The sequence below is a fragment of the Austrofundulus limnaeus genome, unplaced genomic scaffold, assembly GCF_001266775.1.
Source record: "Austrofundulus limnaeus strain Quisiro unplaced genomic scaffold, Austrofundulus_limnaeus-1.0 Scaffold359, whole genome shotgun sequence".
Taxonomy (NCBI): domain Eukaryota; kingdom Metazoa; phylum Chordata; class Actinopteri; order Cyprinodontiformes; family Rivulidae; genus Austrofundulus; species Austrofundulus limnaeus.
Window position 1 is genome coordinate 86,122 of NW_013952761.1, and position 15,708 is coordinate 101,829.

Here is a 15,708-nt window from a genome sequence, read left to right on the forward strand (position 1 = left end):
ATAGAATAGTTATGGAATACAGAAACTTTTAAGCTAAAGGAGTTGGCATCATTACATCACATCCACTGCATTACAACATCTGTAAATAAAATCCTACAATTGTTCGATAAAAAAATCATCAAGTCAAACAAAATAATCTAATTAAAACTCTTAATGAACTTTATTCTGGCTTCATTTCAGTTTCAGTGTTGCGAAATAAACTTGCAACGATGTGCACTCGCGCTGATGAAATTATCCTTTTTTTTTCTCAGCGTTATTGCAAGTGTAAAACATAATGCAGCGAAACAGTTAAGTCCTCCTCTCTTTGTCATCCCTGTCACCATCCTTTTACCCTCAGGCAAGTGGGACTCTCAAGTGAGCACAGAGACCCRACTGAACAGGAACACAGAGGATGGTGGATAATGAGAACCTCCACACCGAGTACATAGTACAGTCCAGGAGAAGATACTCTGTCACTGAGTGCACTCCATACTGTAAAACTTGTGATGTTATTTTTAAAGCCTGTCCACAGTACGTTCCACCACACAAATGTTTGGTTTGGCTTGCTAAATGTGCATGTCTTTTTAGTCATATTATAAAATTTGCATTTCAAGCAGGACATGAGTAGGGTTTAACTACACGGAGAATACAACATTGTWTGATGTGACATGACATGCTCTGTTCCTGATGTTCCGGTTGAAGGGATCACAGATGTCTCTGGCTACTGTTCCTCTTGAAYGACTGATACATACATTGCACAAACTACCCGTGAACTCAAAGGAACTTGGCTCAAGGCATTATTTCTCCTCTCTATTCCAGTCATCGCACAAGGCCCCGTCACTGCATCCTGGAAAACATTGGGAAAAATGTGTCTCTTGTACGGCGTCCAAKAAGCATAAAAATAGAAAATAAAAGCGGGAGGAATATTGTGATTGCAGTCATGAGTGATGGCTTTAGTGTGCTTCCTGGGGACAGGATCACATGTCAGGAAGCTCGCGGCCGACYAGCTCACTGCGGTTTGATCTGTATCTTAATGTTTCGTGTAAAGTACACAGATTTTCAGAAAACACATTTAGCAGGGGGCTCAGGAATGTGGGATGGACATGTGGTCAGAGTCATGGGGGGGGGGGGGGGGTAGAAGGACCTTGTAGATCCACCCCTTGCTCCTTAACCCAGATTTAAGTTGAACAGTTACATAATTCCACAAACACTTTTTTACTGTGTAGACATAACTAAAAGAGTTACCTATTAGTTTAGTTGCATGAACTAAATATAGTTGCTGGAAATAATCCGGAAACTATCTCACATTTCGGCTTATAGATTTTTTGTTTTACATCTGGAGTATATAAAACTGAAAATAAAGTTGGTAAACTCTGTGACATCTCTTAGTCTGTAATGTCTGTTCACTTTTAAATGACCGCCAGCAGTTTTTGTCTTGTTGAGTGAGTAAAATGTCATATTACATAATGTATTCTTTCTCATTGTTCTGCAACAGCAGTAGATAGAGACACTGTATCAAAATCATTTCATACACTAAAGAATACACTCACATCAAATGAACCAAAACATTTTAAGTAAATTGCAAAAAATAAATATTTTCTTTCTTTTTCTCCTTTAGTTTGCTGCCATCTTTCCCCCCACCCCGACCAAATCCTTTGCCTTATTTTTATTATATATTTTTATGTTTCCACTCACGAGCCCAGACAGCCTCAGCCTTGACTCAGGGCCACCCCATGCTCTCACTGTCCAACTATTTAACTAACCGCAGTGAAACAGCTTTAATTTCAGCTCGCTGCTCAGCTTCATTGAATGTAAGATCGCTTGGGGGTCTTTTCTGGAAAGCTGTGGTATGGGGGTCCAACAGGCCAGGCAGGCAAACAAGGGAGAACAGCAGCTCGATCTGGAAGATCGAACTGCARGGCATCAGTCAGAACAGCCTTCTCGTGGAGTCATTTGTTATTTATGATTACTTTAAATGTTTATTTTTTTACATCTGCATGGAGGTGAGAGGTACTGGACAGCCAATAGACACATATCCAGTAACAAACCTGCAGTGAGTGAGCTAACTATGCAATTGTATAATATAAAGAGATACTTTATACATTTTATTATTTCCACTGTGCATTTGGTAAAGAAATTTGCAGATTAAAACACTGAAGGTAACATACCTTAAAAGAAAATAAATATGAGCTTGATCAGTTTTTCAGATATGACCATTATTTGCTGAAATTATGGAGATATTTTGCTTACTAAATCAAACTGCATTGGAAAAAAGTGTGCTTTTATGACTGACTTGGTGAAGTGAGTCTGCTTAAAAACAGAAACACATGAAAGCAGTATTTCTTAAAAGAATGAATATTGCCTTGCTTTGCATGCCAATGTTTTAAACGAAGATCTTTTATATACTGTTAGTGCTCAGAATATTTGTAGAGGATGACTTTAGCTCAGTATTTGTAAAATAGACWGGGCTAAAGCTATTTTTGTGTGTTAAAGTACAGAGTTTTGAGAGCATGAGAAAGAGGAGGTGTTTTAGCTAATGACTAATGATTTTAAGACTGCACTACTGAATATTTTTCCCCTTTGTGGAAAATAAAATCAGCAGTGCAAATAAAGTGTAAACAAAGTTATCGAACTCAGCACACAGGTCTCGATCCAATACAGATGCTCATCCTGGCATTGATACTGTCGATATTTAGTTTGATCCATCCACCCCTGATGTCAGGTCCTCTTTTGTTTCTGAAATAAGAGTGTCCTGTGACTTTTGACTCATCCTTCAGCTTAGCTTTGACAGCCATCTTCAACTGAGGTGATTCCAAAGCTTTTTCAGTTGTAGATATTTATCCAYTAATTACTTTCTGAACGTTTCATCAAAGTCATTCCTTTGGTATAAGGTATTTTGCTACCCAGCAAACAGACAAACAAAATGAAACAAAATAAAATATATGTTATGTTTTGTTTGATTAAGTAGAYCATGAGATAATTAAAGTAAACGTCAAAGAGCCTTTTCAGGGAGTGAACAGAAAGATGAATTAGAAATAAAGTGACAGCCCTTCAGCTGCAGCGTCTGTTTGTCTGAAACACCAAAGCTCCAACAGACTCTGACAAGATTAAAGAACAGTGAGGAATATATTGAGCACAGTGTTTTGAATTTTTCAGGAAAATAAAGTTGTAATTTGCTAATTTAACCAAGCTGCATTTTGTTTACACTTTTTGTTCCCCACTAATTTTTTAGGGTTTCACATGGTGCCAAACAAGTCTGAAGGCTGGCATTACGCACGCTTTGTGGTTGTGTGTTTATATTTGTTTGCAGAGCTCTAAGTTTATGCAGACTATAATGCAGGAATTTACAAAAAAAAAAAAAAAAACTTCATGAAAATGCTATGAAGTCAGGAAGCTTTGTTGCAAAAGAACCAAATCTTATATGATTCTGCTTCATTTGGTCAAATAATAATCATTTATGTGCTTGTATAGTGCCTAAAAAGAGCACTTGGGTCCTGATTTTAACACTTTGKTAACCAGTCAAGCAGTGGCATTAATCTAGTCACTACTCTTTACTTTATATTTTACTTCACCATATCTTTTTTTTCATTGTCTACTTCTGTTGAGTAATCAAATAAAGTCTTGTATAATGTACCTCAAAATTGATACTTCAGTGAAATTGCAGGTTTCTTACCATAAATTTATTTGGGTAAAAATCCTGATTAATCACGATTAAAATTTACCATCACTTTACTATGGCTGAATATGTAGGTTTGTTTATTGCACTCAGAGCATGCCAGGTCATGTTTGTAAATGAGCAGTGGTTCTCAAACAGTTTACCTGGATAAATAAAGGTTAAATAAATTTAAAAAAAATAAAAAACTCCACGTGTAACACATTATGTAAAGTTTTTTTCTTTTTGTCTTCTTATGGTTTATTTTATTTTATTTATTTATGTTTTGCTGACAACTATAACCTTAGTATCTATCTTTCATAATGAAAATCCTTGAAGTCTTCAAAATTTAACTGACAAATATGTTTGGAGCATTTTTTAGGTCCTGTTTTATATTCAAAAAAATCATGTCTAAGCATCAATTTTGTTTTCTAAATAAAAACATTCAAAACTAATTAATAACTCAAGTAATTTATTTMATCAATATGCAATAGAAATGTATATTAAATTTAAGATTAATCATGATTAATACACAGCTACTTTGGGACTAATCAGATTAAAAATATTAATCATGTGACAGTCCTAATTAAAATGTTAATGTTGAAAATTTTGGAATGCACTAGGTTTCTTGTTTCAGCTGCATATATATTTTACTCATCTTTATCCTAGACTACACGTGTATASTYTATGTCCTGCTGTGATTTGTGTCATGTGCAGGAGGGGTGGATCYTACAAACCAATAGGYTGTCAGAATGGAATATATTCATACTTCTCATCCAACCACAATCAAATTCACTCTTAGAGGACCYTGACAAAACACWGGCTAGAAGGAGGGACCACCACTTTTAGTCTTATAGACCTTATTTATTTAAGATAGATTTGTGACTATTGTTTAACGTTAGATTCAAATCTCACCTGCCAGGTGATTTACATTGGAAATTGGTTTAGTCAATTTATTGTAAGAGCAATAAAATTCTGATTTTGATTAATATGTCTCTTCAGTTACTTTATACTTTTACAGTTTTGGTCTTTCCAGACTTCATGYTTACAAAAACAAGCTGCATGCCACGAGTGTTTTTGTACCCTCCACAGAATTTCATCGTAAATGGCTTGACAGCTGATGATTTAAAGTGTTTTATACTGTTTTAATCTGTGCTGTGTATGGTTAGAACTTGATTAACGTTAGGATCARTGGGTATGGGCAAATGCCAGCCAAAAGCCAGCAGTCATTTCATGTAGGCTTGCATGGTAAAGGAAACAAGCTCCATCCAAAAGTAGTCGAATTTGCCTACGAGCACCTGTTTTTTGTTTTGCAGGTCCAGGAACTTTCTGCWGTCTCTGCCGGTTGCTTGGCAACTAGTTCAAGCCATAAAAAAGAGGATTTGGCAAACTACATTACAAATGTTTAGCTATTTTTCTGCATTTTAAACAAAAAGAGACACACAGGTGTGGTCTGTTAGGGTTGTTATTTTTGCACATGCCAACTGTTTCTTRTGTCGTACGTAGGCCTATCGCTGTCGACCACATCTTCAACCTACAAACTTATGTCGTACTCAATCAGCTCTCCACTCGTCTGACTCCCAGTGGGAGTCTGAATGTTCCAAATGTTCTAAATGTTCATAGAGGGAAAATAGACCACATGGAGCCTGCAGAAACAAGAGAAAAACCAAGCTGGTGTGGCAATGTTTTTTTTTTTAAATACATACTTGTTTGGATAATTCTAGCCACTGTGTCTTCATTTGTTCAATTATTGAGAAATGTGTTTTTTTGGGCTAAAAACAGTAAAATTATGCAGAAGTTGGAATTAGTTTTTATTATTTTATCATTCAGCTTCTTTAGATACTACACTAAAATCTCAAAGATTCAGAATTCTAGTAACAGTGTGTGTGTGTATCATTTTTGCTGACACAGTATTCTTTGGATTTGTCTGGATAAAGGGGAATGCAAGAGGATGGAGGGCCCACACCAGCCACCCTAGGGCCTTGTTATCCTCTCCTTTGCCCYTGCTTTTGGGGCGACTTTAATGAACACTCCTGCTCCTGGCCTCTTCTGGCTCCAGTCAGGCTATCTACAGGGRTGCTCCCCTCCCCGCTCTTTCCTGACTTGCCTCTGTGGTGGAGCAGGTCCCTCTACAGCACGAAGGCTCACCGAGATGGAGACTGTAAGGAGGATAGGTGATCGAAATGAATAATTTATGTGCAGGGTCCATGTGGGAACATCTTCAGAGTTTGTCAGAGCACTATCTGGCCATCATAGGTTATGTGTCACTGTATAGATGAGTAGAGAAAATAAAAAGTGCAAACATGGTTAAAAGTTTGGTACAGCACAGGCTTGCCAAAAGCGTTCCTATTTTCACTGGTCCTACGGAAAACTAAACAAATAAATGGGATTAGTAGAAACACAAAGGTAGAGGCARGGCATTTTTAACACAGTTAATTTATYGGATACAGTGTGAAACAACAAATCTGACATAATTCAGTGTGATACAATGCAATACAATACAATAAAATACAATATTCACCAATACAATGCAATATGCGATATGTTGTATTACAATATGATATAATGTAATACAGTACAATGATAGACATGGCCTGCATCTGTTTCACAGCTGCAGCCACTCAACTTATCAGCCTAAGTCCTTTTACTCTCAGTTCTCACATATTCTTTAAAAGMAAATATGAAAGTTGCTTTAAATTTAATCAAGTCAGTCAAATGGAACCACTTGGCATAACTTGGTTAAATAAATCCAACACATCTGTTTTTTGAGGGTACAAGACAATACATTATGATAGCGTATTGTATGATTTAGATATGATACAACACTATAAATACAATATTATGCAATATAATACAAAACTATGACCTTTTAGAATTCAATTTTAATTTATTATCCCAAAGTGTGAAATTAATTCACAACTGGTTGTAAAACAWAGTATAAACTACACCCATTCAAACCACATTCACAGTTACATATTAACATTTATAAGGCTAACAGTAATTTAAATAAAAGACTCCTTAAACCAGTTTGTTCTACATTTTAACAGACCGTATCTTCATCCTGATAGATGCACAATAAACTCTTTCCTCAATGGATTAAATGAATCAGCAACGTTGGATCCTGCTTGTTAGATATGGTCATATGCAAGTCGCTGTGGTCCTGGAAGGAATTTCCAGCACACCCCCCCCCCCATTCTTGCCTGTACAGTGCATTACAAGCATTTTTTTCTGTTTAACAAAACGTGACTTGAGCCAGCAGATAAAAAAACAGTCTAAGAACAGATTCAATAAAACAAGAAGAAAAAAACGAAAAACTAAAAAACATTTTATAAAATTTGAAAAAAAAAATCTACAGCTTGCAAAAAAAAAAGTTCACATGCAGATGTGCCCCATCACACACAATGTCAGTGTGGGGTTCAAAACAGTTTACTGTCAATTAGAGTCCCATGGTATTAACACTGCTGTACTCTTTCAGCAGCTATATTATTTAAAAAAAGAGAACAGATGACATCAGGATTCTTACCAAATTCWATACAGATTTTTGTTTTTCCCTTATTGATGTTTAAAAATGATGAATCACATCAGCTAAAAAACARACCCATGTACTTCCAATCTATAAAATTTAACCTTTACATAAAAAGTAATCAAATGTGTGTTTTGTCAACTTTTTTTAATTTAATGTCTTTGGTATTTTAACCTCTGCTTCTCTGTCAGTTGTGCCATATTTGTTGGGAAAATGCTTTGTGGGTTGAGCAGCAGAGTTGTGGGTTGCACCCATAAAACTGTTGCCAAATCTTCTCTGCCAATGCAAAACAACTTATCCTGCTATAGACTTTTTTTTTTTACAAAAATCTTTTTTTATTGGATTGGACAATAATTGAAGACTTAGAAAACAAGACCTATTGGCAATAATTTTTTTCATTTCACAAATAAAGATCGTACACAGCAACAACAGCCTAGTATCTCCTTCATAAGCTGCTCACCTGCTTGCTCACACATTGCTGTGGGATGGAGTTCCAGTCTTCTACCAGCATTTGTCAAAAYTCAGCCAGMGTACAGTTCAGTTAAGTTGAAAACTGCAGGCAGGCCATTTCATCTTCTCCACTTTCAAATTCTGGAGGTAGTTTCTGAAAAACCAAGCTCTGTCTGAACGGACATCCTCATCCCAGCTTCTAGACGTATGGGAATGCTGCTGGATGTTTCTGTGGTATCAGAAACTCAAAACAAGAGGCATTTTCTTATCAAATGAAGCACCATTTAAGGGAAAACAGATTTATTGGCAAGAAACATTGTTAGCAAGAAAAAAAGTTAAAAAAGACCCTAAATAAACTTTTTTATTTTTTATTCTACACTCATAAATAAACAAAATATTGAAGCAATCTAGCACAATACAAATATGCTTAATAATTAAATCTGCCTTGAGTGATAGCAGACATTAAAAAAATCACTAAATCTGGGAAAAACAAAAGGTTTTGCTGGTGCAATAGGTGATGATAAAATGTAAAAATAACAATGAACATGAGGCAATAAGATAAAAAGTATTTCAACTCTACATTTTCTTGTGATCTTAAAACAAGTTTCCATAAATGTAATATGGACTTAAAGAAAATGAGCTTTAATTACATATGCAATCATAAATTATCAAACAGCTGTAAAAAATCTCTTTAACTGTTTGGTTTCTAAAGTAGTTAAAATGTGTTTTTCAAATGAAACAATTTTTACAGTTGCCAATATACTGTATTTAGTTTATGCATCCAAAAGTTTTGTAATTCAAAGCAACGTCTTGTTTCCATTTTGTTTTACTTGGGTCCACTTTCTTAATAAAAGAAGAAATTTAGCAGACATGTTTCAAGAAGTGTTTTGCCACAGAAATCAAATCCTAATATTCAGCTGTTGCTTTGTCTTGCCCACAAATGACAAACCATATCTGGAATTTGGCAACAAGGGAACCCCTTAAAAGTCTTTCACTGCAAATTCTGCATGAAGCAACCATGGTAAGTGAAAACACACATGTATTTTTAGCTGCATTTATTTCAAATTTAAATGTACTAGTGAAGTGTCCTCGGCTGCTGGATGAGGACCTAATTTAAATTAATGTTTATGTACAATAATACTTGATAAATCTTGGGGGTATGATGATAAACATTTGAACAGGAAAGAAGATCTATTGATCTGTATTCAGTTTTCAGTTTTTCCCCTCTCCATGATGACAAGTYACTGATGGTTTGTTTGAGACTTCACTACTAAAGCAGATTTGGAAACACAAATATATGGTGGCATGTTATGACTTTCCTGTTGGAAGTGCAGGGCGCAGCACAGCTAGCTGCTGTTGCTGCCATTTATGGTTCTGCCAGTGGTTTTTTAGGAGAGACTTGAGTTGTATTTTAGACAGCTCAGGTCTTAGCCATGTATGGATTTGCCATTAGCTTATCAGTTCAATCAGCGTTAAACACTGAGAACCATCAAAGAGTTATCTACAACAGGTAAGATGTTAAGTGTGTGTAACGTCTTCATAGACCCTCATTTCAAAATAGCAGAAAATACCTCTTAAATGGACACTGTAAACCAGCAAGGTACAAAACATTTGTTGTTTAAAGAACACCAGCCAGCTTAAAAGCATCTTATCAATATTTAAAAAAAATATCTGTTGGCTCCTACAAAGTCAAATCTGTTAATAGTAACACAACAAATGTAGTTTTTTTTCTTTCCAGTTTTTAAGGGCAAAGGTAAAAGCTTAGCACAGCTGAAAATGRTGTTTTTATGCATGCATGAATTTGAATCTAAAAAGTCATGCTTGTGGAATGCCCCCTGCAGACCGAGGACTCCGGAGTTGGATGTGTGCTTCAGGGAGGGGTTGTTGGCAGGAAGAGGCAGGGACCTTCTCCAGAATAACGGAACAGCAGTGGAATGCGGTGCAGCGGGGAATATCCTGAGCTAAACACAAGGCCGACCTCAGGTCTGAGGAGGGAAAAGATTTCAACAAACTGGTTTTATACCAAGTGAGATGACAACACCGAGCACATCGTGCGCTTGTGCGGCTGACAGCACGGATGCCTGTGATCGGCACGCAGTTGACTCTTTTCATTTCACACCACAACTAAATTAGAAGACCATGTCCCATGGAATGTCTTTCAAACCTGTGACTCATTCAGTGAAAATCTCCATCTAAATGTGAGAGCCTCAACTGTGGCGGTGTTGAAGTCACAGCGAATATGAAGTGTTAGTATTTCTCTCCAGGCTGTGCATTAGGCCGGATGCCACGCACCTTCGCCCACATGCCTCCCACAAACCCAGCACCCGTATATAGAGGGCAGAATCTGAGCCCAAGCTGCAAGCAGGCAGATAAAGACAATCTCATTGATGTAGGAGCAGCTCACTGGTAAAAAGAGACATCTCTGACACAACCCTGCCTGCGTTACACTCGCAACAGAATCAGATTAACTACCAGAAAAAATATTGTGCTCGGGCTTGAAGGCGTAGAGTCATCTTTTATTTACATTTTTTAAGCAGTTGGAGCATTCTGTATGTGTGAATATGTGTTTGCATCACCGTGAACCTCTTGGTTCGTCGGGAAATACCTTCAACTGAAACACTGACAAGCAGCACAATCCATCTACTCCTTTAGCAACCATGCCCGTTCTTGTATTGACACAAATATGCACAGTAGAGCTGGTGAATGGCAATTTCCACCCACAACACAATCTGCAAGCTACACCTCTACGACTTTATGACACTTTGTATTTTTGAAAAGAGAAAAAGGTTTCACAAAGTTAGGAGATGGGAATTCGAACATCTCATCCCTGCCCTTTTAGCTCAGAGCAGTTTTTACATCATGATGCACCAAACATGTAACAAACAACTCTGTAATGCAGATAAAACTCCTTTTGCCACCCATTATTTATATTACAAGCAAGATTTGAATATGATGACTGATCTTTATTCTGCTTTTCTCTTATTTTCAGCTCCCTCTCTTTGCCTTCTCCACCTTACTTTTTCTCTGGCAGACCTTTCCTTTACCCTCCCTCCTCTTCCACACCTCCTTCCTGAAACCAACTCCTTGGCAACCAGTTGCAGTGTCTTTCCCAGAAAGGTAGACGGCTTCTCTGTGGTGCCCCAGCAACCCATTGCAACATCAGACGCTGCTACATTATTAACCAGAAACAGCCAAACACACAGAAGCTGCTGAGGGGTAGAGATGGAGAACAGAGGGGAGTGGGATTTCAACTATTAATCTGCTCATTGTTGCAATATTGGCTCAAGAAGGAAAAGAGCACAATAAAAAGGAGAAAAAAAAAAAGAAAAGCACTTCAGCTTTGATTTTTACACCAGCATGCACGCAGCGAAAGCATGTGAGGGAGAAAATTTTGGAGCGGTTACATTCAGCCAAATCCGGAGGGGGGGCGGGATCAATAAGGAACATCTGGGTCTGTGGTGGACAGGGTGGCTTTTGTTTGCAGGCAGCACATCGGCCTGACACCTCACCCAGATTCTCTCAGGGTTTCTACACAGGAGGGAGAGGTGGGGTGGAGTGGGGGGAGGCATGGAAGGATGCAAAAAMAAATTGCTGTGTGTGTGTGTGTGTGTGTGTGTGTATGTGGGGGGGGGGATCAAAAAGAGAAAGGTGTTTGCTTTTCAGCAGGCAAAACTTCTCTGTTCCGAGGCCGAGTGTTCCTGTAGTTGTATTTGTGAGAAAATGTTCTATTTTTAGAAACCAAAAAACTTGCCTCATATTCTTCTAAAATGTAWTTTTGTTTTATAATCAATATTATTAAAAATAACATTTGTTCTGAAACGCTAAGTTTATAAGATATAAGTAAAATATGAATTATGTACAGTAAGTCCYTGAAACAAAAATAAAGTTGTTCAGTAGTGTTACCTGAATGTAAAATTGCAACAGGTTGTGAGAAAAACWATTAGGGCTGCAACGATTAGTTGATATATTCGACAAAGTTGAATGTAAAAAAAAGTTGAGACGTCATATTATTGTAAGTGCAATGCAATAATAAACCGCTGGGGACAGAATTGCTTCTAATGTCTGCAGTTGTTTATTWCTGAAGAAGAGTTGCTGGCCTGCAAACCATAGAATTCAATTAAATTCAATTCAGTTTATTTATATAGCGCCAAGTCACAACATATGTTGTCTCAGGGCACTGTACATAAAAAGAACAATCTAAAGAAGAAGCCAGCAGACTGCTTTGAATCACTTCATCACAGTCTCCCATCCTGAGCAAACAGTGGAGAGGAAAAACTCCCCATTAACAGGAAGAAACATCCAGCAGAACCAGGTACAGGACAGGAGACCACCTGCCTCCACCGGCTGGTTGGAGGACAGGAAAGAGACAGACAAACACAGAAGAACTGGTCCAGGTGCACCTTCTTCTGGAGGAGACAAAGAAAGAAACATGTTATTGACAGAAATAAATAATTACAATAAACATGTAGAGAAGAGAGACTAAAGACAACAGCAGAGTGAGGAAATGTGCTCAATTTGTGCTCCAGCAGTCCAAGTCTATAGCAGCAGAAATTAAGAATAAGTCAGGAAACCTAAGTCTAACTATAGGATTTATCAAAAAGGAAAGTCGTCTAGTCTTAAAAGTAGACAGAGTGTCAGCCTCACTGACAGAAACTGGAAGTTGATTCCACAAGAGAGGAGCTTGATAACTGAAAGCTCTGCCTCCCATTCTACTTTTAGAAACTCCAGGAACCACAAGTAAACCTGCAGTCTGAGAGTGAAGTGCTCTGTTAGGAAAGTATGGAACAATAAGATGTTTAATATATGATGGAGCTTGGTTGTTAAGAGTATGATAGGCGTAATATTTTAAATTCTACTCTGAATTTGACAGGGAGCCAGTGGAGAGAAGCTAAAACTGGAGAAATATCATATCTCCTTCCAACTCTCATTAAAACTCTAGCAGCAACATTTTGGATTAACTGAAGACTTCTTAAAGAGAAGAAGACACAACGGGCAAAATGGGCCAATGTGTTTCTCAGACATAGTTCAATTCTATACCATAATAAAGTAACTATGTCACCTTCAGTTGTCATGAAAAGGCCTTGGAAATTGACCTCTGTCTCTTTAAGAACCTCCTACCGATTCTGTCACACCCATTTCTGCACGTCATCACAATAATGCTTTGTACCGTTTAGGGTTGTAGCCTTCTTTGTTGTTTTAATAATTTTAAAAAGCAGCAACATTATTCAATATCAGTTTTGGAAAATTGTAACTCAGAATACATTTGAACTTTACCGTCTGACCCAGAAAGTATGTTTTTTGAAGAAAACAGAGAGATGACATTTCAGCTTGGTAAGATATCTCCCAGTCATCCTCACACACACGTCAATGTTAGGCTAATTTATTGATTACTAAAATGTGGGTTTAGCCAACTAAAGATCCCAGCTCATAATACAAGTTATGAATGGTAACCATAGATAACAGATAGACCAAAAAACCGAACAAAACAACTCAAATTGTTTTTCAGCTTACCTGGGCAGACACCAAGGATGTTTGCATATTTCTGAATGTTGAAATTACATCGTGTTTTAATGATAATTTTGTTATTAGCACACTGTTAAATTCACTTTGTTCAGAAACAAATTTTTTCATCAGAGGGTTACTTCCAAAAATAAAATCAAACCATTTTTTAAGAACCGTGTCATCCTTGGCATCCAACAATACTGCAAAGGCATTTTTTAATCCATAAAGGACTGGACTAAGAAGTAAGTAGCATTACAAGCTAAGCAAATGTGCGGTTTCACCAGATATTTGTTTGCTAATTGTTGCAGGAGTCATGGGGGAGGTGTGCTCTGTGATGCAGAAGCTTGGGTTGGAGACAAAGACTAGAGGAGGAGCTGCACCTAAAAGGCAGTTCCAGGGCCAACCAGCCATTTTTGTTATACTGCATGGGTGCCTCAGTACAGGATTTCTCAAACATGCATGAATGAGTCAAAGTGACACTTTGTGTATGTTTTTGATGAGGGGATAAAGTTATGACATAATATAAAGCTCAAAAAAGTGTATTTTATGTGATATTTCCCCTTTTAAACAAGATGGCTATATTTTACTGAAAATCAAACAAAAAAAGTAAAGTGTAGACTCATTCCATGTCAGAAAAGTGGCAGTGATTACATGATCACATGATGCTAACACGCTGCAGCCATTCTCTGCAGAGAAAGCTAGCTTGTTCATCAGGTTGATGTCTTATAAATCTTACTTTCAGTGACTGATCACTTCTTGTTGTATAACCAACTGTCTATATTTTTTGTTAGTTTACCATCAGAAACAGTGTTTGTTGGAAGCATATCATTTATGCTAACGTTAGCTGAAGCATTAAGTGACATATGAAATCACTAAATTATTGTAATAATCCATTTTGTCTTGTTTCACCATGTTTTCTGATGGCGTTGAAGCTTCATTTGAACTTTTGTACTGCCAGATTCAGCAAAATTTTAAACAGGATGTATTATTTTATTTACTTTTATGCACCTGAATGTTATTCTTTAGTTTCTTTTAGACTTGCAAAGGCACATCTACACCCAGCAGGGCGGGCTAACAGGCCCTCATGCTGGGGAGAGGCTGCTATTTCGAGTTATTTGCACAGCTGTTTGTTTAAAATACATCTGAGTATGCTATTAAGTTTGATGTTTAAATTCATATCTTTCATGGGTTATTTTAATTTGCAATGAGAACATTATGTTAAGGTAGAAAGACTGAATAATAGGGTGACATTCACAAGTGTGATCAGGTGAGATGAGATGTGCACTGGAGCAGAAACAGGATGTGCACGCACAGGAAGCTTTGATGAACGTTGTGATAGAAATAATTGTTGACCAATAGACTAATTGAAAAAAAAATCACAGAATAATAATAATCCTGTCAAAATAGTCATTAGTTGACGTCTTACCAGTGGTGGGCAATCCTGGTCCTCGAGGGTCTCAGCCCTGCATGTTTAACTTTTTTCTCTGCTCCAACACACCTGATTCAGTCGTTAAATTATCTCTCAAGTTCTGCAGAAGCCTGATAATCACACATTCATTCAAATCAGGTGACAAACACAATTGTGTGTATCCCCAAATAATCCACTGAAAAAATCAGAAATTTGTCTGAAATTAGCATTAGCATTATACATGAGGTTTAGATTTTACATTCCTTTTTAGCTCAAAAACTGAGAGTTTCATTTTTCTCAAGATTAAATTATACATGAATAAATACAGTCAACACTTGTGTGGATGTTTACCTGCTGACCATCAGAAATTCGTAACAGTTTTTACCTCTGACAGTCCAAAAATGTTGACACACACACAGAACATTCTTTCTCTCCACTGTCTGTCATTGTACCTACGTCTCCTCACCACAGTAACTTCAGCCAGTTTGCACCTGCCTTGCAAATGTGTTTAATAGACACAAAAATCACAAACACAATCAGTTTCAGATTTGATAAATCACATTGTGGGTACTAAAATATTTTATTTGCGTATTCATGAAGGCAAACATGCTCAAAGAATTGACAGATCCTCAATGCATCTTTGCACTTACTTCAAGCATATTTTRATACACTCAAACCTTTGGTAGATCAGGCCCTTGGAGGCTTAGTGTGATAGTACAAGCAGTTAATTCATAACTGCAGTGTCTGCAGGGTTCATAGTGGACTTCATAGCTTCAATGTCCTTTTGGCACATGTTTCAAACAAAAGAAGATTGTTCGAGGCGTGTTTACATTTTTTTCAGCGTGGGCGGAGTACGCAAGAGGTACCACATGATGCAAACAGTATGTTCAGGGATTCAAAGTGTTTACAGCATGTGAAGGATAGTAAACAAGGCCTTTGTCTCATTTGTGATGACAAATGTTGTTGCAGTGATATCAATGCCACATGCATTTTGATGTTTGCAACAATGAAAAATGACTCCAAAGTAACATAGTTACAAATAGAAAAGCCAGCAAATCTGTTACTTATACACATTTGTTCAATGTCATGTTTTTGTAACTTTTATATATTCTTTTCACATTCTGTGTAATTATAACCTTACCTGATCTTAACTTTCATCTATATATACAGTATATACAGTATATATAAATCAAT